Below are 24,777 nucleotides of genomic sequence, written 5' to 3'. Positions count from 1 at the left end.
TTTTGAGTTTATTTTTGTATATGGTGTTAGAGAATGTTCTAATTCCATTCTGTTAAATATAGCTGTCCAGTTTTCCTAACACAACATTGAAGAGACTACCTTTTCTCCATTGTATATTCTTGACTCCTTTGTCATAGACCAATTGACCATAAATATGTGGGTTTATTTCTGGGCTCTCTATTCTGTTCCACTGATCTATGTGTCTGTTTTTGTGCCACTACCATACTATTTTGATTACTGTAGTTTTGTAGTATAATTTGAGGTCAAGGAGTGTGATACCTCCAGCTCTGTTCTTCAGGTTGTTTCCTTCTTGATGCTCTGAGGGTAAATGTGTTCCCTGCCTCTGTCCCAGATTCTGGTGGCTGGTGGCAGTCCTTGATGCTTTGACACATAACTCCAATCTCTGCCTCCATCTTCTCCTCTGTGTTTCTGTGTGTCTTGGCTTTAGAGCTGATCCTAAAGCCAGGGTGGTCTCAAGGATCTCTAAGGATCCAAGATCCCCAATTACCTCTGCAAAGACTGTATTTCCAGTTAAGTTCACATTCACGGATACTGGGGATTAAGACTTGTGTATATCTTTAAGGGGAATACTATCCAAACCACTACACACCCCAAAGAACTGTAAGAGGAAGTCCTTCTACCATGTTGCACTTTGCCCTTATTCCCTGAGGTTTTATAGAAGGGTGCAGTATTTCATCTGTTATTGTTTTCTGTTTGAATCTCCATTCTGATTTGTACTTTTTTAAAAATAAATGTATTATTTATTTATTGGCTACATTGGGTCTTTGTTGCTGCACACAGGGTTTCTCTAGTTGTGGCAAGTGGGGGCTACTCTTCCTTTGTGGTATGCGGGCTTCTCGTGGAGCATGGGCTCTGGCACATGGGCTTCAGTAGTTGTGGCACGTATGCTCAGTAGTTGTGGCTCGCAGGCTCTAGAGCACAGGCTCAGTAGTTGTGGCACATGTGCTTAGTTGCTCCACGGCATGTGGGATCTTCCCGGACCAAGGACCGAACCCGTGTTCCCTGCATTGGCAGGCAGATTCTTAGCCACTGCGCCACCAGGGAAGTCCCAATACTTTTCTTAAGGTTATTTTAATTATTTATAATTTCTCATCTTGCATATATTCTTATACCTGAATTCCTGCATGAAATGTATATTGGGTAAATAAACATGTGAACTGAAAAGCACCTGTCAGATTTGGGGGCGTGCAGCTCTTTGGAGACCTTTACCAAAGGAGTTCCAGGATAGTGGTGGGCCAAGTCAGACTACAGTGCATTGAGGAGGGAATGAGTAGCTGGGAAGAGGAGAAAATGTACATCTCTTTGTGAACCCTTGGCTATGAAAGTTTGACAGGACAGTGGACTCTGCCTGGTTGCTGTTGACAGGAAAGTGCTGAAAGAGAAGGAGATGTTGGAGAACAGAAGAAGACTCAATTGATGGCGCTCAAGGAGGAGAGAAGGGATGGATCCAGAAGGATGCCTGAAAGGAGTTGAAGGCTGGTGTGTAGACAGGTGAACAAGGTGAGGGTATGGTATCCTCAGTACCTCCCTTTTGATGGAGAAGGCTTTTCCAAGTATAAGGGAATGGGGTTGAGGGGAGTAAGGGAGGTATAGAAGGACCACCGAAGACAAGAGGAAAGGGGAAATCTCTGGGGGCCACTGGAATGGTGCTGGGGACCCAGGGTCAGAGACCAGGAGCTTCCTATCTCTTATTCCCTTGAGGGATGGTCCTCTCTGGAAATGTCCTATCTCTGCCCTAGTGAGGGGAGAAGGTGGGTACACGTGCAAAGGAAGGATTTCCTGTGGAGAAACCAGACCATCACTTCCTTCCCTCTGAGTTACCTGTTTCATATCAGAGTTCAGCCCTGTACACACTAGCGAATAGTTCTTACAAATTTCCACTTACGTTCCCCCAAGTATGTCCACCACACATAACTTAGCGTTTTAAACATAGCACACCAGTGTAAACATATTGCTAATCAGATGCTGTCACAAGGACGTGTGCCTTTTTGAGCTCTAATAACTTGCGGCCTCCTCTCTAGGCCCCAGTTTCCTCATTATAATATTGGAAGCAGTGGGATCAACCTGGATGAGTTCTTAGTTGCTCCCTGCTCTGATGTTCTGTGGTCTAATGATGACTGGAATCCCTGGGCTTAACCAAACCAGAATCACCACTGGCTTCACTCAGGATCAATACTGATGACCAGTGAGCAGCACTGCCTCTTTGTGGGCAGCCCTCAGTCTAACAGCAACTCAGCAAGTCCCCAGCCTGCCCAACCCAGTCACTGAATTCACATCAGCAACTCATGGCCCTTACAGTAAGCATCACCTGGCTGTCTTCCCATGACCCAGCCTCTGAGAGACTTCTTACTCTATACAGTCCCCTTTTCCAGCCATCTTTCCAGCTGTTCATGTCGGGCCCAACCTCTCTCCCAGGAGAGTCTTCCAACTGATTCCTCGTGGCCCCACAAGCCAATCTCTCAAAATCATGCCTCACCAACCAACCATGGGGGGGCTTGTGCACAGCTTAGGAACTTCATATAAGTGCCATGATAGTTGGTTAAACATCACACTTGTGGTCCTTTTTAGGAAAAGTTGGGTATCAATCGCTTGATAAGGAACATAAAATCCCCCCATTTGATATTGTTTCAGTGGGAAGCCCCGTTTCAGCATGGTCCATGCCCCCTTGCAGCACATTTTTGAGCATACAACTAGCATTAAGTGCGTAGAACTGGCTGTTCTATGGCAGCCTCGTGGAGACAGTTCTCTATTTTTAGCTTTTACGCAATAGTTCAACCCCCAAAGCCACAAGTAAGGAGCAGAGGTCACAGAAGAAAGTAAGAGCTCCAGTGCCCACAGCAAGGCAGATATGGCACCCATAAAGAACCCAAAGTTTACACCCAACCCAGGCCTCGGTCAGGTGTGGCCCACACTGCACCCCACACTGGGCCATCCACCAACTCAGTAAGCACTTCTTAAGTATCTCACCTGAGCCAGGTCCTGTGCTGATGAGGGCTCCCCTGCTCTTGAGGAGCTCTCCTTTTCTCTAGTGGGTGAGACCGATTCAAGCCCCATTCAGTTCTACGCCAGATACTTCTAGCGTAGCTGTTCTGTGCCAGGTGCTGCACTGAAGTCAAGGCACAGGGATGAGCCAGACAGATATGATGCATGCGCTCCCGGGGCTCGGAGCCCACGGAGAAGATAGACTCTGCACGAGTGAGCTCAGTGCTGCAAAGTGTTCCTGATGTAGAGTAGGGGCTCAAACATAAGTTGATAGAAAAAAGAAATAAAGGCCATGGCATCGTTCTCCTTTCTCACAGGGTCAAGGATGGGGCCTGACACAAGCTTCAGTAAATGAATGTAACTCACTGGTCCCCAACACCATTCTGTGTGTGATATTACCAAAACAGGGATGACTAAACTTTAGTCCACTGGACTGGGATGTGGCCCTTACAAATGGACAGGTCCACAGTGGTTCCTTTGGGAAGGTAGCTTAAGTCTGGAGAGGGTGAATGTGGGGCTCCCATTGTAGGGTTTGGGGGGTACAGAGCTTGCTAGTGTTGCTCCGTCAAGCCTCAGGCAGACAAAACAAGACAAAGCTTTCTAAACGATCATTGTGAGGTCTGTCGTTCAAATGCAAGAAAAGAGCAAAGAAAATTCAAGTCTGCCTACATAATGCTGGAGCAGAAATACCCTGATCTTTCAGAAAACAACCACACAGACACTTCCTTAAAGAAGTTTAGTCCAGGAGGACTAATTTTTTTTCTAATCAAAGTTCCCTGTTTTAGAAAGAAACCCATGGGTTTCAGTACTGTCATCTGTCATAATCCATCAGGCATGTTTCCTGCCCTCAGAGAGCTTCCATTTTAATTGGAGGAGAGAGAAACCCTGAAACAGATGACAGTAACTCAAGTCAGAAAGAAGCCCAGATGTGAGACTGTGCAGGAAGGGGTGACTTCCGGGGTCAGTGTTGGTGGGCACCCAGGAAAACTTCACATAGGAGGTGACCTTGGAATTGGCCTTTGGAGCAGAGGGAAGACTTTGACATGTAGGATAAGAGGAAATACACTTCAGCAGAAATCCAGGTATAGGCAATAGCCGGGATGTAAGAAAATCTAGAGCACACTTAAGTAAGAGAGCCTAGTTCATTTACCCTGACCATGGATGACATGAAGGGAGTAGAGGGAGACATTGGAGCAACATCACTGAAGGCTCCAAATTTCAGGCCAAAGAGTGTGGTCTTCTGTGTTTCATTTTCCTCATAAACATGGAGATAATACCCTCTCTCCTGCAAGAATGAAAGATTCTAATATATATGAAGTACATGTATTACTTGCTTAGTGTCTGATAGATAGAAAGGCTTCATAAAGGGTAGCTGACACCGTGGCAGTGGTAGCAATGGGGAAGCATCATGGATTTTGAGTAGGGAAATGGATGGCACCCTCAGAGATGGGCTTAGGTTTACATAGGACCACACAAATTAGCACTTTCAATAATATTAGTCCTTTGAGACATTGTTCTTCTAAGGAATTAAGTGTTCTTTATCTGCCTTTGCACTGAAAGATGGTGGGTGGTTCCATCAGTAGCATTCTCCAGAAAAATGAAACCAATAGGATATGTATACAGAAGGAAAAGATGCATTTAAGCCCACACGATTATTAGGGCTAGCAAGTCCAAAATCTGTAGGGCAGGCCAGCAGCCTAGAAACTCAGGTAGGATTTCTATTTCTATTTCTGTAGTTTTGAAGCAGAATTCCTTCTTCTTCAAGAAACCTCAGTTTTTACCTTTAAGGTCTTCAGCTAATTGGATGAGCCTTCCCCACATTGTGGAGAGGAATATCCTTTACCGGAAGTCAGTGTGTTGAAGATGTTAATCACATCTACAGACCACCTTCCCTGCAACGTGCAGACGTATTTGACAAACAACTGGGCGCCATTGCCTAGCTAAGTGGACATACAAAATTGGCCAGCACAGTGGTCTTTATCTCAAATAGAGAAACTGAGGCAGAGAGTGGCAAACTGAAGCAGAAACATGGCAAAACCCTCATCCCTAGAACATGGTACCAGGCCTGCCAGATAACTTCTTTACCTTGGTAATAATTTTACATTATTTATTCCTGCTTCCTACGTAAAACTCTCCACAGATCAGAACCAAGCTGAATCTACGTGGGGTATATTGTGCCAAACGCTGATGCAGCCGGAGCTGCAGACTTTGACTGATGCCAAGAAGGCCTTCCTGATTGGAGTTTCCAACAGTGGGACAGACCACCTGGGATGCAGTGGGCTCACGGTCCCTGGAGGTGAGCAACCAGAGGAGAGTCAAACATCTCCCAAGAGTGGGACCAGGCACCAGGAGGAAGCCCCCGTGGAGGGTCTATGAATTCTGATAACCCTAGATACTATAAATGTAGCTCAGAAAAGTCCCTGCTTCTTCCTCTTCTCCACACCCTTCCCCTACCCCGAAGTGAGGCGTCAGAGGTTGGGACCTCCCTGAAATGGAAACCATCTGTGTGCCTTTCTCACCCTTCCTCTACCAGCCCCCTCTCCCCAGCCAGCTTCGCCTGATTAATCTTTCTGGGAGGGGAGCTTGTCAAACTCGCTTCTGCCTCAGCCTCCTTTCACACCCCACCTCCTCCTCCATGCCTACCCCCCATGGAGCCTCGGGGGGCCCAGGGGATCCACCATCATCCTGGACAAGTCATGGGTCACCAGCTACCTCTCCTCTGTGCCTACACCCAATTAATCATCTCTTCCTGGTGATTTGCATGGCAACCCTCTTGCGCTTAGCTGCTTAGGGGAGTTTTCTGGTTTCATCGCCTCAATTAAAATTGGCCTCCTGGGTCACTCTGGATTCCCCTGCCAACCCACTACAGACCTGGCTTCTGAAGCCTGCCTGTCTGTGCTCCAGGGTGTCCTTGTCTTCTCGTGGGCCTTCCCTTACCATCAGCAAGCCAGGCTATGCATGCAGCACCATCTTGCAAGGGATGGGGAGATCTCGGCCACGGCAGGATTCTTGAAGTTCTGGTGGATGTCAGAGCTGCAAAGGCCTAAAAGATCATATAGCCCACTCTGGCCCACCCAACTTCACCCCCGCTTTACAGATAGGGAAACCAAGGTCAGAGGAGGGAAAAGGCTTGCCCATGGTCATACCTTGAGTTAGAGGAAGAGCCGGACCTAGGCTTTGGGGCCCGCTCCCTCAGCCTCTTCGGTCTCCCTCTGCCACATTTTGTCAACAGAAAATAGAAAGCATCTCTGAAAACATCAACATGTTAGGATTGAGTGAAAAAATGTGTTTCGTGTTTAAATATTGAATCTCAACAACCTTGTTCCCTCCAGGCATCCTCTGCTCAGATGGCAGCTATTTGCAGGATGCTCTGGGCATAGCCATAGCTGGGCTGTGGCATGGAGCCCGAGGGCAGGTGGGAGAAGAGACGTCCCTCCCAGCCAGGAGCTCTTTTAGCACAGTGAACTGAGCACCTCCTGAGTTACACCTCCCCACAAAGTTGTTACCAGGAGCCAGGGAACAAATAAACATGAAGATACAGGAACATGGGGGAAGACACCTGAAAGACCTCAAGTTCCTGGACCATCAGGGGCCAACACAAGTCCTGATACTTGCTATAAGAAATCATCTCGGGGACCTAATGAAACTTAAAAGCTTTTGCACAGCGAAAGAATCCATAAACAAGACACGAAGACAACCCTCAGAATGGGAGAAAATACTTGCCAATGAAGCAATGGACAAAGGATTAATCTCCAAAATATACAAGCAGCTCATACAGCTTAATACCAAAAAAGCAAATAACCCAATCCACAAATAGGCAGAAGACCTAAATAGACATTTCTCCAAAGAAGACATACAGAAGGCCAACAAACACATGAAAAGATGCTCAACATCACTAATTATTAGAGAAATGCAGGTCAAAGCCACACCGGTCAGAATGGCCATCATCAAAAAATCTAGAGACAATAAATGTTGGAGAGGGTGTAGAAAAAAGGGAACTCTCCTGCACTGTTGGTGGGATTGTAAGATGGTACAGTCACTATGGAAAACAGTTTGGAGGTTCCTTAAAAAACTGCAAATAGAACTACCATATGATCCAGTAATCCCACTCCTGGGCATATACCCAAAGAAAACCATAATCCCAAAAGAAACTTGTACCATAATGTTCATTGCAGCACTATTTACAATAGCCAGGACATGGAAGCAACCTAGATGCCCATCAACAGATGAATGGATAAAGAAGATGTGGCACATATATACAATGGAATATTAGCCATAAAAAGGAATGAAATTGAACTATATGTCATGAGGTGGATAGACCTAGAGTCTGTCATACAGAGTGAAGTAAGCCAGAAAGAGAAAAACAAATACTATATGCTAACACATATATATGGAATCTGAAGAAATGGTACTGATGAAACCAGTGACAGGCAAGAGTGGAGATACAGAAGTAGAGAATGGACTTGAGGACACGGGGCTGGGGTGAGGGGCAAAGGGGAAGTTGGGACGAGGTGAGAGAATAGCATAGACATATTTACACTACCAGCTGTAAAATAGATAGCTAGTGGGAAGTTGCTGTATAACAAAAGGAGATCAACTTCATGGGAGATGCCTTGGAGGGCCAGGACGGGGAGGGTGGGGGGGGGAGTCGCGGGAGGGAGGGGATATGGGGATATGTGTGTAGATGCAGCTGATTCACTTTGGTGTACCTCAGAGACAGGTACAAGAAAAAAAAAGAAATCATCTCAGGGTTTCCATGACAAAGAAACTGTCAAGATCAGAAAGTCACCATTCTACAAGTTGGAGGACTTTCAGAAATTATCAAGTCTAGAACCCTCTATGGTACATATGGGGAAACTGAAGCCCATAGAGAGCATCAAGCCTGTACTGAGTTAGGGGCAGAGCCAGGACTGAAGTCCAGGCCCCTGCCTCCCAGTGTGGGACTCTCTCCATGAGCCAGAATGGGCCACGGGGCCAGGGTTTGGAGGAGCCTCAGAGTAGGAGATGTCAAAGACTGGGTGTTGAGCTCTTCGGAGCCCTGGAGGCTGGGGAGGGAGAAACACCACAGAGGAAACCTGGGGTGTCTCTGTGACAACAGACTCCTGAGGTGCTGTGGGGAAACCAGTGTGGTTGTGATGGGGAAAGAAGGGCTGTGAAAGTGAAATTTGCAATTTGTGAGAGAGGGAAACTGAAAATGTGCCCTCCATCCCATGCAAATTGTCTGTGGCTTTTTGTTCCACATCTGCAGGAGCTCACAGCATATACAGCACCAGGATCCATGGGGCCTGGTTCCCACAGTCTGCACCCAGGAAAACGGGAAGAGCAATGGCTTCCCTCGGTTGGGAGGGATGTGCTGGGATGCCCAGGCTGCGTGTGGAGGTGCCTGCTGGGCTGAGAGCCGGCAGCCTTTGTACCTGGCTGAGGCGACCCTGGTAGGGATTAGCTCCTAGGGAACCTCAGCCAGTCCCACACACACACCCCCACCCCGTCAGCTCTGGACATCCCGCCACGCTCATCTCCTGCCACTCCCGCTTTGTTCTGCCCCCAGATACCCCCTTATTTCCATTCCTGTGAGAATTTGCTCAGCCCATGTCCCCTGCTAGAAATGTCCTCCTTCCTTTGCCTCTCCAACCCTGTCCGCCTGGTCAGAAGTTCTATGAGGAAACCTTCCCTTCTGCTCCGGGCACCATCAATATCTCTCTCAGCTGTGCCTCTCAATCTCCTCATCTAGCCCACATCTATTGTACTTTCAATCGTCTATTTACTCTCAATCTCCCGCAGAAGACTGGGAACCACTTGAGGGCAGGTTCATCTTTGTATCCCAGAAGCCAACCACTTCGCATGGCGCCCATTAGAGGCCAGGGTGCATGCCGCCACCGTCCCAGTCAGAGCCAGGGCAGACATTGGTAATCACTCATGATCACCTTGCCCTTGAGTCTCAGAAGGCTTCCCTCTTCAACACAGAGTTCCAGGTAGGCACTGCCCAGCAGCCAAGATTGGCTTTCTTTTTTTTTTTTTTTTTTTTTTAATTATTTATTGGCTGCATTGGGTCTTCGTTGCTGCACACGGGCTTTCTCTAGTTGCTGCGAGAGGGGGCTACTCCTCATTGTGGTGCATGGGCTCCTCATTGTGGTGGCTTCTCTTGTGGCAGAGCACAGGCTCTAGGTGCATGGGCCTCAGTAGTTGTGGCACATGGGCTCAGTAGTTGTGGTTCATGGGCTTAGTTGCTCCATGGCATGTGGTATCTTCCCGGGGCAGAGCTCAAACCTGTGTCCCCTGCATTGGCAGGCAGATTCTTAACCACTGCACCACCAGGGGAGTCCCAAGATTGGCTTTCTTGATGAAACTAGTGACACATTAAATGTGTGACTCAGATCTCAGCTGGGGGCTATTGGCCCCTCACAGCTTCAGCTCCAGGGCCACACTCTGTGCTTACCGCTATTGCTGAGAGATGCAAAGCTGACTCCCTCATGCTGCCTCAGCCTCATTCCTGCAACAATCCAGGCAGGAAACCCACAGCCTTTCTCAGCACACACACACATGCACACCTGCACATACTTGCCCACATACACACCCCCACATGTTCACACTCGTGCTCACACACACACGTGCACACACACATGCACACGTATTCCCACTCCTACATGCTCACATCCATACATGCTCACACATGCACACGCTAGCACACACTTGTACATACCCACACATGCATGCCGACACACACTCACATGCTCTCACACATATATACATATTCACACACTCACACATGCACACCCTTGTGTCACACGCACATACTCACACACTCACAAATACACTCCCATTAAACATTTCCTGAGTTTTGGGAACTTCAGTGAAGGTTTCAGGGCTGCAGGGAGGTGTCACATGAAACAATGCATAGTTCCCATTGTCCTTGCAGTTCCTTCTACCCACTCCCTCTGTCTTCTCTCCATCTCTTCCCTCCATTCCTCCAGCACTGCCCCACCCCAGTGTTGAATTTGTGTCCCTCTGTTTTGCAGAGCCGTTCTGCTGCCCACTCTGGAGCTGGGGAAAGCCCATATCTGTGCCCACAGACCCCCACCACCCAGAGTCATTTGAATCACGTTTCTCCATCCGGTTTCAAATATTGTTATGAATAGATGGATGGCTTTAACAAAAGACATTTGTCTACAGCTCTCCGCTTCCCATTCTAAACTAACACAATTCAATGGCAAACACTGTTTTAAAGCCTCTTCTTGGTGCCTGGCATTGCAAATAGAGACAGTATTGTCCCTAAAAGAGCACCCAGTCTAATGGCAAAAAGAAATAGTGACAAGTGAAGGGTGTGATTAATGCCATCCGTGGAAGTAGAGGAATGACTTCCTTGCTGTGATATGAAGGATGACCAAATCCCATGTGAATAAGATTGGGAGGTTCAACTCAGGCAGGAGGGACAGCATGTGCAAAGGTGCAGGAGGGAAAGAGCACAGCGGGCATCCTATGGGGGTAGAGCTGAGGGTAGAGGAGAAGCTTGGAGGAGCAGAGCAAGCAAGCAGAGGCCAGACAGTGCCCGGGCCTGGGGCTGGGGCTGTGACTCTGTCCTGCCAACGACGGGCCCTGAGCCACTTGCGAAAGCCATGGTTTGAAGGGAAGCCGGTATCTCAGACGTCTTCCCCCCAACCGGCTGAGCTGTGTGCCCATCTGTCCACCACCAAGGCCTTGGAAAAGTGTTCAGGATCTGACTCTCCTCCAACAGACACACACATCAGAGGCAGCCAATGTCTGATTCAGGTTATTGTCAATTAGTTTCACCTGTACTTGAACCTCATCTAAATGGAATCTTCCAATATGGACTCTTTTTCTCTGGCTTCTTTAGCTATGTCTGTGAGATTCACCACTGGGTAGAATCTTTCAAAACTTTGTTTCAAACATAGAGAGGTGGGGTATGAAACTTGGAGGAGTCCAAACTTAACACAACAGTTTTCTAATCACCCCACCACAGAAGCAGGGCTCTCGTGAAAATTAGCTTTTATCCTCTTCCTTTAAAAGCTTACACAGAACATAAGCCTCAAGGACCATGATGTATATACGAGCTCCCCCACCTGCATTGAGTGTCAAGAGTCTCACTCCAGTCCACGACTTAAGAGACTCTATTAAATCCAGGGTGGATTTTCTATGCCCAGTGGTTTTCCATTTTGTCTTTTAATTTTTACTTTAAGGACTTAATTTTAACAAAAGAGCCAAATTACCACCACACTTTAAAACGAACTTATTTAGAGGAGTTAAAAACAGGCTTTAGAATATGGAGCTTTAATTAACTTTGGAAGATGGTAATTAAACAGCCCCTGTGCCCTGTCTCATGCTTTGCAAGAATAAAGAAGAGAGACCAGAGACTGGAGGGTCTCACCTTGGCAAAACACTGAGCCACCTGAAGAGCTTTAAAGTTCCCCACATCCAGGCTGTACCCCCCAGACCAATGACATCAGAATCTGTTGGGTGGGGACCCAGACACCAGGATAATTTTTTAAGCTCTCAGATCCCAATGTGCATCAGAGGTTGAGAATCTCTACTTTAAATTGACAGCTCTGGACAGTGATGGGATGAGAGATGAGAAGAAAGGGAAATGGGTGGGGCTGAGAGACATGGAGAGGGCTTCACACCAAAATACTTCTCAGCTTTGGAAGGAACCGAGGGGACTGCAGCCAAGCCATAGAACACCAAAGGACCTTTCCAACTTCTAAGGAAGAATTCTGTTATGGGATGAACTGTGCTCCCCACAAATGTTGAAGCCCTAACCCCTAGTACCTCAGAATGTGGCTGTGTTTGTAGATACAGCCTTTAAAGAAGTAATTAGGTTAAAATGAGGCTATTAGGATGGGCCTTAATCCAAGATGACTGGTGTCCTTATAAAAAAGGGAAATTGGGACAGACAAAACACCAGGGCGCACAGGCACAGAGGTTCTACCCTGTGAAGAGGCAGCAAGAGGGCCACCATCTACAAGCCAAGGAAAGAGGCCTCAGAGGAACCCAACACTGCCAGCACCCTGATCTTGGACTTCCATCCTCCAGAACTGTGGGAAAATTAATTTCTGCTGTTTTAAGCCAGCCAGTCTGTGGCATTTTGTTATGGCAGCCCAAACAGACTGATACATTCCATGTTTGCTCTTTGGCCGTATGTGTAAAGCGTCTTAACAAGGGTTATTCCTCAGGCCCAGTATCTCCACTTCTAGGACTCTACCCTATAAATTAACCAGGAATGGCCTTAAAGAATTATCTGCTAAGATGTCCATAGGTATTCTTTATAGTTGTAGCTATTGACAGAGGGAGAGTGGAGAAGTAAATGATAGCAATCAATTCAAATGAACAAGAAGAAGCCATTAAGTTATTAAGATTTTTTAAGTTATACATCCACCATGATCTCTCACCTATGTGAAAATTCATTGACCTTGTTCTTGATCAAGAATCTCATCCTGAGATTTCTTAACCCCATCCCAAGATGTTGGCTATGTGTCTAGTTTCTTTGGCCTCCAGTGTCTAAGTTACCTACAGGTAGCACCCCCTCCCCAATACACATGGACCCACAGAGAGTCTTTAAGCTTTCCAGCTTGTACCTCTACCTACCCATCTCTGTCCCAGACCCATCCATACACGGGTGTATGCGTATGAAAAAATGTGTTGAGCTGTAACTGCACTTTACTGTATGTAAATTAAATGTCAGTTTTTAAAAGTATTTTGAGATGCATCGGGAAAGGGCTGGAAGTTAGTATGATAGGTACACAGGTGACTGACACAGAGTCTGTGGACCTGGGAAAGGCTGGGGCAGGAGGCTCAGTTTGACTTGGGTTGGAAGTATGGAATCAAGGAAGGCTTCCCCTAAGAGGTGGCTCCTGCAGTAAGGCGCAAAGGTTAAAAGAACAAATGGCGGAGATAGAGTGTCTCTGACATTCTTATTCATAGGCTTGGAGCCCAGTGGGGGATGCGTTCAGGTGGGAAGGTGGGGCTGGGGCATGGAGGGTCCTGGGAAGGAATGAGGGATGGGACAGGTCTACAGATAGAGTTGTCTGTTGTGATGATTCCAGGAAGGGATCCTAGCATGGCAGGTCAAGTGATCTCAGATTGGGTGTCAGGCAGCTGTGCCAGCCACGGGGTGCAGGGGAGAGCGGGGAGGATGTGGAGGTGGAGTCAAGGGTCCAGATGCTGTGGCTGAGGTCCCAAGTCACTGTACTTTGGGATACAGATGGGTGGGCCAGGCACAGACTGGAGGGCTAGGCTCTGTGGTTCTGTGTGTGTGTGTGGAAGGGAGGAGGAAACTGATGAGGAACTTAAAGTTTGGGGACCAAAGAAGAAAGACACAGGGGGATGGGATGAGAAGATCTCAGGACAAGGTCTTGGGTTGTGGCCTTGAACCCAGGCTGGCTCAGGGGTTCTTGGCTGATCCGTTTTCTCTCTGTTTGCTTTTATAAGACCAGATTGGAAAGGATTCTTAGAGATTCCCCTCCTCATTCTATTTTATTTGTAATGACCTTTTTTGTCCCCCCTACCCTTACTCCAATTTACAGAGGACAATACTGAGGCCCAGAAAAGGGTAGAGAGTTGAGAAGAAAGGGGAATGTGGGTGGGTTAAGTGATGTGAACCAAGCGTGTAAGGGACCTGGCTGGTGTCCCGCGCTTGGCCTGGGGCCGGTAGGCCCACTCAAGTTCACTTCAGAGCAGCCTGGACCAGGAGGGCCTCGGAAGAGACCCTGCCCCCTGTCACCTAGAGAGGCCCTGAGCCAGTCATTTCAGGAGTGTGACCCAAATATGATGCAGAAATGTACCTGGTGTATTTGTACAGATCAGCAGCAGTTCCTTCTGAATTTCTGTTGGGTGTTTTGCTTGGGTTTTTTGTTTTTTTTAATTATCCAGATTAGTGTTAGGTGAATTCCCATGATTAAAGTGTCCTCATTTTGTAAGACCAGCTGTCAAGGTGGAAGTGAGCACATGCCGGACTTGCCCACCAGCCAGTGTTTAGCGGGCAGAGGACAGGGGGGTCCCCCAAACCCCACTCTCCACCTTCTCGTGAATTAATTTCTCCTCACTGTGTAAACAACACAGGCTTTGTAAATGCAACTCTTTCCTTAATGTTTAAGTACATTTGCTCTTGTTATGAACTGAGACCCCAATAACCACTTTTGCAATGCAAACCAGCCCTCTTTTCCCAACAAGGCCACCCCCTGGCTTCTGATGCTGGAGGGACTGGAGGGGCAAGTTTGGGACCGCTGGGTTGGGGAGCTTTGCAAGGAAGACAGAGGAAAGAGATGTGCTGTCAGTGAAGACCTGGGTCTGTGCATCTGCTCGCAATTGTTTGATGAGGGTCTACACCATGGAGGGATGCGCCACAGAGGGGCCGCCTGTAGGCCTTTACCTCTGCCATTCCCCTGGCATCCCTTCCTCCCATCTCTCTGTCCAGCAAAATCCTACCATGTTCAGCAGCCGGCTCAGTGAAGCCTGGCTGGGCAGGCAGGCAGCAGAGAGCTCAGGCTTCAGGGCGGGGCAGACTCTCAGGATCGCTGTGAAGATCTCACATTCAGGGCCACCATCAGGGCCGCCTTGTTCTGGCACCAGTCACTTGTCCTCTGTGGTCCCCCAGCACCTTGCACATTTTCATGCTTTGTTTCAGAAAAATAAGCATTGAAGTTGCGGAACTGAATACATTCTAAGATCTGTTTTTTGAAAAAATGAAAATAAGACTACTGCTTGTGTAGAATGAATATGGATGTTTGGGAATATGTGCATATATATAAAGAAATATGTTTTTATATATTCATAGAAAGAAATATGAAGGATACATACTAAACTATTCCTCCTGCTTATCTCTAGGAAGTGGATTTGGTTTCATGTGCAGTATGTATTAGGTTTTTAAGCTTTTAACCAAAGGTTCTGAAGAAGTTTCCTGGGTTTGATCTGTCTCTCCCCTGGCTGGGCCTGCCTCTGTCCCCTAGTGCTGGCCCGGGCCAGGGCACAGGGCAAAGTGGGCAAATGTTTGTTAAGTGAATCATGGAGAGTGCAAGGGTGACCCCTGGTCAGCCCGCCGCGAGGCGGGGACACGATGCTGTGGCCTCACAGTGCTCGTGAGTCTGCAGGAAACGTTTGTTGAATGAATGATGAATGAATGATGAGAGAATGAATGAACAAATGAACGAACAGATAAGAATCCAGTCTAAGTGATCATAAATTCTGAGTTTGTGTTTCTGAATTAATGGTTTTTTAATGTATTAAAATGGGGAACCAAAGAGACAGTGAAATAGAAGATACCAACTGAAGGGGTCTTAGAAATGTGTTATCAAGAGGTAAATTTTTTTTCATTATAAAGTAACGGAATGATGCTTCAGAAGTTTGAAAAAGAAAGAAGAAAAGGGTATAATCGCACCACGCTAACAGATCCACTCTGTGTATTTTCATGCAGTTCCTCAGGCTATGTGAATCGTATGCACATTTATCGAATCTACACATTACATAGCGACTGCTCACACCAGTTTGGGTCATGCTTTTTAAAAAACTTCCTGTTACATCCTCAGCCTTTTTCATCCTGTCATAAAGTCCCCAAACTATTATGAGTTCCATTGACTTCACTAAGGGAGCACATATAATTTATTTAGGCAGCCATCTGTTGTTATATTGAAGTAGCTGCCCTTTTTTATTGCAGCACTGTATTAATTTTTTAATTAGTAGCTTTTGCCCAGTTGTCTCATCATTTTTCTCTGGGGTGCCACTCAGAGATGTTTAGCACCTCAGGTCCGTGTCTCCAGAAGCAAAAGAGAGCTGCATATCTCAAAGTGGCTAGGCCACAAATTATTAGTTTACCAGTCCACACGAGATGTGGCGCTTACACCAGAGAGTCAATCACTGCTTCCTTCGCTGAGAAAGTCTTTCTGTGAGGAAAAGTGAGCTGAACTAAACAGTGAGCTAGTAACACAGTGATGCATGTTCTGGTGTAAACTCCTTATTCCTTCATGGACACTTAACCAAGAATTCTCAGACCAGTGCTAATCTGCAGGTCACATCCTGAGTAGTACCTGTCTGTACAGCTTTACTGAGCACAAGTGGATTTTGTGGGAAAATTTACCTCTGGGTAGATTTGTGCTTGGGTTTTGGAAGAAAATGGCAGTCCCTCCCCCGGGCCTGGCGCTGTACTGTGGCCTTCCTGTGCAACCGCCCACAAAGGCTGCCCCGTCCTGCAGCTGCTGTCCTGCAGCTCCCGTGCTCTTGGGGGTTTGTGTCGTGTTTCTGTGCTGATGTACACAGGTGTGAACAGCCAGAGCTGCCCCTAGAAAGGAGAGTGAGAGCAGCTCAGTCAGAAGGGCCACCATGGCACTTGCGCTGTTGACACATTTCATAGAACCCTTAGGATAGTGTTAAGACAGAACTTTTTCAATTGAATTTCAATTATTTTCAGAAAAGAAGGAAGGATTTTTAGGAGTTTAAGCTAAAGAGTGACATAGTCAGGTTTGCATTGTAGAAGGAACAACTGTTCTGTGGAGAATAGACTAGAGGGGGTAAGACCGGAAGTGGGGAGTCTCATGGGAAGGTCAGAAGTAGACCAGCAGTCTTCACCCTCCCTCACCCACCGCCCTCTGGCCACAGCCTCATCGTGGCAGGAGTGTACTCTCCTAGCCCTGGATTTTGGGCTTGGTCTTGTGACTGATTCTGGTTAATGGAATGGGGCAGGAATGACTGGATACCAGTTCTGAGGCTTGACCTTAAGAGGCCTCCCATGTTCCCACCTGCCCTGCTGTGCATCTGCCATCACCAGGAGAAGGATGTGCCCAGCTAGCCCACTGCTCCTGGAGGATGAGACGCACATGGAGCAGAGCCACTGCTGCCACTTGTGGACTCACGGGCCAGCCCCTCTGAGGTCAGTCGAGCTGCAGAGCCATGAGAAGGAACTACCTGTTACTGTAGGCCACTGAGATTTGTGGCTGTTTGTTAGGCGGCATTGCTGCAGCAGTGGTAACTGATACAGTGAGGATGGGAGGAGGTGAACAAAGCCAAGGAGTACTTAGGCAAGCAGATAGACCTGGTGCTCAGCTGGGCTTGTGGGTGAGACTGACAGAGTCTCGGAGGGGCTCGGAGGTGGGGCTCAGGTTTCCGGGTGGATGAAGGTGCAGTGCCTGGGATGGAGGGCATGGGGAAGAAGGATAGGAAGTGCCCTCCCACATTAGACTTAGGTCAGCAGCACCCTCTCCTTGCCCCTGACCTTTTCTTTTTCTTTGTTTCTGAGGGAGACCAGGGCCTGTGCTTGTCAGGGTGAGCCCTTGGGGGCTGAGCCACTGAGCGGGATTACACGCCTCCCTGCTACCCTCAGCGACCCAAGGGCCTCCGTCTCTGTCAGAACATCCCCTCCATTACAGACCCATTCAAACAAGCCCTGATTTGGACAAGGGGTGAATTAGGCTTCATGGGGGCCACTCAAGAGAGGCCCTGAGATTTCCCAGGGCTTCCTGCAGAGAATACAGCCTATTTTCATTACTTTCATTTACTTAAAATACCTGCCTTTGCAACAGTGAAACTGCCCAAAATATTCACTTCTTTATTTCTAGCTAGACAAGTTGAACTCAATTTGCATTGGATAATTATTTTCAATTAAGTGATAACAATCCTGTTTTGTGCAAAAATAATCTTGTCCAAAGGCCAAACAGTGTCTCCCACCCAAGAAACAAGGAGACAGTAACGGGGGAGGCCTTTCAGCATGTCCTCCATGTGGTGGAGGGATGCCCCAGCCGGGTCTCTCGTCGGGCACTTCTAACCCCGTGGGCCACATGAGACCATTGGCCTGGTCTGCCCTCTGATCCCCTGCACTGCAGCCGCTTTTTTCTGCTTTGAACTAAAAAGGAAGCACCTCCTGACAACTGCCAGGTGCTAGAAAAGCAACTGATGCAGAGAAGTGCCCAGAACAGAGGCAGGAGACCTGAGTTCCAGACTAGCTGTGTGTCCCCAGCTAAGTTATCCCCTCTCTGGGCCTCTGGATCCTCTGTATGGGGAGCAGCAAGGTTAGACGTACAGGACTGCTCCAGCTCAGATGTTCCGTGATTCTGTCTCGGCCACCCAGAGCTGCCTAGGTCTACAGCCAGGTTTTCTATAGGGGAACCAGCTCAGCAGCCAAGCCCTGCTTCCTGGGTATTCCCTGTGCTGCTGAGGTGGAGGTTCACCCCCACCAGGCAGAGGGTGCAGGGACTGAGGTCCAAAGCCTCATTCAGGAGGAGCTTGTTCAAGCCTGCTCACGTGTTCAGGAGCAGATAGCTCTCAGCCAGGGCATTCAGGAGCTGGAGCACTGAATCCCAAAAGATCACAGAGATGGGAAACATCCCAAGGTGTTGTCGTTGGGCATGCACTCCCACAGCTGCAGCAACAGAGCGTTCACTTCCTCCCCAGCAGGCCCTGTGCCACACCAACACTCGTGGGAAACCTGTCTGAAAGGCCTCTCTGCCTCCCAAGGACACAAGTGTCTCGGGTCCTCCTGAGTGGTCTCTGTCATCCACCCACCTTGCTGACCTCAGCCACTGCCCAGTCAGGCCTTGGTATCAAGTTTAAGGAGGCTGTGATGCTGTTCACTTGACTGCGCAGGCAGCACACCCAGCCCGACCTGTCCCTGGCTACACCTTCTAATACCCGATGTTGCACACAATGGTCAGTGTGTGCAGGTTATTTCGAGTCCATTTTCTCACTCCCCACTATTTGGTGCATTGTGTATAGCTCTTCACAGAACCACATAGGCCCACGAGTCTCATTGCTTTTTGGAGATGTCATACTCCTGCATCAGACTAGAATTCTATACTTCCCTTTACAGTCTTCTCTACTGTTGCGAATCTGGGTAAACACCCTGCCCAATAATTCAGCTGCTTGGAATATTTCCCACCAATGTCTTTTCCTTCTTCCTAATGCTCTATTTTCATTACAAGTCTAAAGGTAGAGGCAATTATAATTGTGCAATGAGAAAGACTCTTCTCTGAGTTCATACATTCCTTATTGAACTTGAGCTTGATTAGATTTATCAAGAACAACAAAACACACAGCCCAGAAATCTTTTCCCCAAACCGAGGCAGATCAGCTGAGCTCCAGCTCTGTGCAGGTGGCAGCAGAGCCCCATGGTACCCCGCTGGCCTCCTGACCCCCCACCCCACCTCCTCCCCAGGGGATCTCAGGGAGGCCTGGGGAACAACGTGGGAGAAATATGAGGAAGCCACAACAGCACGTGCAGGGCTGACTGTTTTTACACAACCCACTCAGCCCTTGAAGAAGGAGATCAGTGTTTGCATGGAGTGGGGAGAGAGGGGTGGATGATGGTTTTGATATATCAACTGATGTGAATTACTTATTCTGTAAATAGTTGTTTATGTGAAAAGAGTACATATTGCTAAGTGAAAATGAAAATGACAAAACATATGATCCCATTACTGGGGGGAAAAAAGAAAAACTACCTTCCTGCCTGCCCTCCTATTGTTACCTACATAGAAAGAAACGAGGATTAAGGTGATCCAAACAAGAAACTGATGTGAATTTTTGTGCCCAGTAGTTTCAATGTTTGATGCTTCAGGAAAGGGTTACACAAGAAACCAACGGGGGAAAAACACCAACATTGGTTTTTGTGATTCAAAAACCAAAACTTTAGGTGTCTGAACTTCACCACCCGCCCGAAAAGCCTGAAACCCAGGAGGCCTTTGGGCATCAGCTTCATGCATCAGCAGTAGATCTAAGGGATACTTGTCAGAAAAGCCAGCTTCTCCCTCTTCCATCCTTTCCTAAGACTAGGTAAAGCTCCCCCAGGCTGGAGGAGGAAGAGGAATGGATGGGAAGCACGAAAGTGTAATGCTGGTGGGCTTCTGAGAAGGGGCCATGACCCTGACCCCTCACCTGGGGACTTGGCCTGGAGGTGGGGATAATAATAGCCCCCATGAGCTGGGGACCTGAGAGCAGAGAGGACTGCAGCCTTGCCGCCCTGCTGGGTGGAGGCAGCAGTAGGTTGAGACAGCGGCGTGGAATGTTTGGGCAAACCCACTGGGATAGCCTTAGACTAAGGGCTGAGCAGGGGCGCCAAAGGCTTCCAGTGTGCCCCAGAGGGCGCCAGGCTCTTTGCCAGGCCCCACACCAGGCCCTGCTGGTCCTCTGCTTTTCCAGCCTTGGCCAGCACACTTCAGGGCTCAGACAGTCCTGCCATTGGGTGGCCACACTGCAGAAGGCAGCAGGGCTCTGTGCTGGGGGCTCCTGTGTATTCACTGGTGTGCAGTTCTCCTACAGCCTTGGTCACTGACAGATGAGGAAACCGAGGCTCAGAGCAGTTACATGATTTGTCCAGGTCACAGAGTGGAATTCAGACCATGGGCTGACTTCTTGTCGGTTTCAACTGACTTCAGCCCCCACATTCTCTTCTCTACTCAGTGCAGACAAAAAGATCAGAGGTGACAGTGCCACCTCATGTGCCCTCGGGCAGCCCAGGCCCCCAGACCAGACAGGACAAGAGGAGGGAGAGAAGACACCACAGGAGCCGCCAAATCTCTTAAGTACAGTTTGCTGTATTCAAATTAGGTGGTGCAATCTCCATGAATAAAATTACAGTTCCCAAAGGGATCACGCCCAATTTAAATGTATAAGAGGCCATTACAGGGCCATGCTGGCTATTAGAATTTAGCACCAGTGTCATCTGTGGTGTGGTTCTGCTATTATGCGAGGGACACTAGGGGTGATACAGGAGTGAGGCACACGCAGCCTCAGGCTGGCTGCGTGCTGAGGACCACAGTCACCCAAAAAGCCCTGCCCTGCCCTCCTGAGGGTTAGCAGAGCTTCCCTCTGTCCCAGAAGGTCAGATACCCTGCCCTGGCTCCAGCCCCACCCCACCCCATTACCCAGCTGAGTGACCTTGACAAACACTGCAGGCGGGGTTCCTGAGGCCAACCCTGAGAGTTCAGCAAGCAGCAAGTTTATGGAGGAGGTTCCTGGATAAACACCTGAGGAAGGGTGGGGAGGGAGCAGCGGTGCGCAGAGGGGAGATGCTAGCTGCTAGGCAGGTTCCATAAGGAGGGGAGACCCCTGAAGGCGGAATGTCAAAGGTGTGTGGACTTACACGGAGCAGAGCCGGCCAGGCCTTAGTAGCCCCACATAGGGCAGTGAGAGATGCAGGCTACCTGGGGAGGAGCGTGACCCTGGGCAGGGCCAGTCTCTGCAGCTGAGGCCAGGCAGCTGGTCCTCCGTGGAAGAAGGTCTTGGCGGGCAGCAATGACGGATGCTCTCTGGAGCTGCGTCCTGTCTGTCCAACAAGTGTAATCCTGACCCTGCCTCATGGCCCCAGGGCAGAAAGAGACCATGTATGTGAAGCCTAAACTCAGACTCACACACAGTAAGGCCTCAAAACATGTTGGCCCTCATGTGTTCTGTCCTGACCCAAATCCCAAGCTGACCTGCACTCTGCTCCTCGGCTTTGTACTGTCTCCCCAGCGTCCAGAAAGTGTCCAGCCTCTCTGGCTCTTGCACACCTCCACTGACGGGCAGATCACTGCTTACCATGTCAGCCCAAGTCACTGTGAACAGCTTTTTTGTTGTTTATTGTGGTAAATATACAGAACCTAAAATATACCATTTTTAAGTGTACAGTTTAGTGGCATTAAGTACATCCATAACGTTGCACAACCATCCGCACTCCCCCCCCAGAACTTTTTTATCTTCCCAAACTCACTCTCTAGACCCATTAGCACTAACTCCCCACCCGCCCCTCCCCCAGCTCCTGGCAGCCACCCTTCTACTTTCTGTCTGAATTAATTTGACTACTCTAGATACCTTATATAGGTAGAATCATACACTGTTTGTCCTTTTGCACCTGGCTTATTTCACTCAGCATAATGTCTTCAAGGTTCATCATGTTGTGACCTGTGTCAGCATTTCATTCCTTTTTGTGGCTGAATGATATTCCATTGTGTGTATATATTACATTTTCATTTATTCATTTATCTGTTGATGGACACTTGGGTCATTTACACCTTTTGGCTCTTGTGAATAATGCTGACATGAACATGAGTGTGCAAATATCTCTGCAAGTCCTTACTTTCAATTCTTTGGAGTCTATGGCCAGAGGTGGCATTGCTGGATTATATGGTAATTCTATGCTTACATTTTTGAGAACATGCCATACTGTTTCCCACAGCACCTGCACCATTTCTGTTGAATGGCTCTGACTGAGAAAACTGTCTTACATGCACTAGACTTTGCATCCCTGTGGCTTCTTCACTGGCCCTGGCTTTGCCCTCAAGGCCACATCCCTCATCTGCCTGCTATGCCCTGGGTTGGCCCTGCTGAGTCTTGATGGCAATCCCGCGGGGCTTTCCCTGCTGTGGGCAGGTCTCCCCCAGGGGCCCATGTCCCCCGAAGTTGGCTCCCCTGGTACACATGCCTCCCAGGGATCCCCTCCCACTGCTCCCTGCACAGAACACATTTCCTCCCCGGCTGGGAGCACCCAGGCCGCCCTGTTGTAGGGGGAGGGGGCCTCAGAGTTGGGAATGAGCTGGCCATGGCGCATGGAATGCAATCCAGTCCTGTACTTCAGCGCTCGGCGCCCACCTTCCCATCTGGTTCTCTCCCCCTCACCTGCTCCTCTCCCTCACTCCCGTCCAGCTGCACCAGCCATCTGTCTTCCCTCTTCCCAGCTCAGAGTTCCCCTCATTCTCACCACGCAGGACTCGGCTCAGAAGTCACCTCTTCAAGGAGACCTTCACCGACCACCTGGCCTGAAGTCCCCTACCTGCACCCTCTCTATCGCCTCGCGGGCTTGACTTCCTTCACGGCGCTCTCCGCTGTCCTCCAGCAGGTAAGCCCACGGGGCTGGACCTCTGCTGCTCCCGGCTCTGTCCTGGTGCCCGGACAGTGGCAGCTGTGGAATGAACGTGTGAAGGCCAAGAACCGGTTTCTCCCCCACTCTCACCTCCTGGCCGGGGAGTCTGGGACCTGGGGCCAGGACCCTCCCTCAGGGTCTCACTCTCGTCAGCTGTAGCCTGGGTACCTGGCCTGAACCATTCCTAATGCCTCTCCTTGCTCTTCTGAGTCTCCTCAATTCATTAATCCTGCTAACAAAGCAAAACATAACTAAACAAAACAAAAATCTCTAAACAGAAGTATAAATGTATCCTCCTGGGAAATTCTGAAGGCATTTTATACATTTGAAGAGGTAACATAGATTTAAAATTGAAATTTTACTCTACTCTGTTTCCAAATGAGACTGAAAGTTCCTTTGATATTCATAAATCTTTAAAATATCTAACCTCAGTTTCTGAAGGGACAAAGACTGTCTCTTCACCATCCTTTCCTGAAGACTCCTGATGTCCCTGTACTTATTAAGTCCACCCAGTGGAATAGTGTGTGTGTGTGTGTGTGTGTGTGTGTGTGTGTGTGTGTGTGTGTGGTGTAGAGAGAAGAGTTATGTCATCAACAACAGCAGCAAATAAAACCGAATCGCACTTCAGTGGGGAATAGGTGGTGACCACAGATCCTCGGACTGCGCCTCTCAAGGCAGCTGCCCAGACATTGAATCCAGGTGTGTGTTCTCACGCAACGCCCTTTCAGCGTCTGTGGGAAGGGTGCCGCGATGATGCTTCAGCTGCAGAGCGGTGAAGCCAGTCCAGACCCCGGGCAGTACAACTGCCACAGGACACTCACGCAGGGGCTCAGCCCACAGCCGGCCAGGCCCAGGGGGGCCAATGAGGAACCGGAGGCCCTCGCTGTCCTGGCTGTGGCCTGGGGAGCGACTGCCTCCTTCAACCACACCCTTCACGTGGACTGGCCTCACCCGGGCCCAGCCTGATCCCCAACGTTGCTGGAGGCTGGGCACCTGGTGGGTCTAAGGTGGCCTCATTCACATATCTTGTGATTGGCCAGCTATTGCCTGGGCAATAGAGGTGACTGTGCCACGTGTCTCAGCCTCCATCACATTCTATGGGTCAAAGCAAGTCACAAAACCAGCCCAGAGTTAGAGTGGGAAGGACTACAAATTTCAGGGTTAAGGGTGTGGATGCAGGGAGGCCAGTATTTGTAGCAGCAATTGTTGCCATCCGTCTACCATCCTCCTGATTTTCATTTTTTTTTAAAGGCCTCTACTGTGATTTTTTTTTCATAAGCTTATTTATTTATTTTATTGATTGATTGGCTGTGTTGGGTCTTCGTTGCTGCACACGGGCTTTCTCTAGTTGCTGCGAGCAGGGGCTACTCTTCATTGTGGTGCGCGGGCTCCTCACTGTAGTGGCTTCTCTTGTTGTGGAGCACGGGCCCTAGGCGCATGGGCTTCAATAGTTGCAGCACATGGGCTCAATAGTTGTGGCTCACGGGCTCTAGAGCACAGGCTCAATAGTTGTGGCGCACAGGCTTAGTTGCTCCGTGGCATGTGGAATCTCCCCAGAGCAGGGCTCGAACCCGTGTCCCCTGCGTTGCCAGGCGGATTCTTTACCACACACCACCTAGGAAGTCCCTGATTTTCATTTTTGATGGCAGTAGAGTTTTTCATAGATGTACCACTTTTCATAGACATACCATTAAATGGAGACATATCATATTTAATTTGTTTAAAAACGTTCTCTAATAACATTTATGTGAACAACTTGGTAAAGCCTGAATCTTTGAGGTCAAGGAAAGCAGTGTTTCCCACCCTTAATCAAAAACCCAAGGTTAAGTAAGAAGATTGAGCCAAAGTGTTCCCAAGGCCCCTTCCAGGTAGCACCACCCGCACACCTTCCTAAGTTTCTTATCTGACTGAATTCAAATGTGCCACACCAGGATTCTCAGAGC

General features: G+C 48.7%; 1 protein-coding gene across 3 annotated transcripts in view; it reads left to right on the top strand.

Moving 5' to 3' along the window:
• ZCCHC7 (zinc finger CCHC-type containing 7) overlaps positions 1 to 22,790 on the top strand; it is a 280,220-nt gene extending 257,430 nt beyond the window's left edge. The window contains exons 10-12 of one of the 3 annotated variants that reach the window (XR_009051465.1): positions 1,387 to 1,521; positions 5,144 to 5,299; positions 22,680 to 22,790. The gene's annotated coding sequence lies outside the window, so the exon portion shown is untranslated. Of the gene's footprint in view, positions 1 to 1,386; positions 1,522 to 5,143; positions 5,300 to 6,335; positions 7,456 to 22,679 lie in introns of those variants that run through there. The other 2 variants (XR_009051466.1, XR_009051464.1) reach the window with 2 other exon arrangements.
• Positions 22,791 to 24,777: the final 1,987 nt, after the last annotated feature.

Source organism: Hippopotamus amphibius, chromosome 2 (assembly GCF_030028045.1).
Source record: "Hippopotamus amphibius kiboko isolate mHipAmp2 chromosome 2, mHipAmp2.hap2, whole genome shotgun sequence".
In the NCBI taxonomy this organism is placed as follows: domain Eukaryota; kingdom Metazoa; phylum Chordata; class Mammalia; order Artiodactyla; family Hippopotamidae; genus Hippopotamus; species Hippopotamus amphibius.
This window is presented reverse-complemented; position numbering and strand designations above follow the sequence as displayed.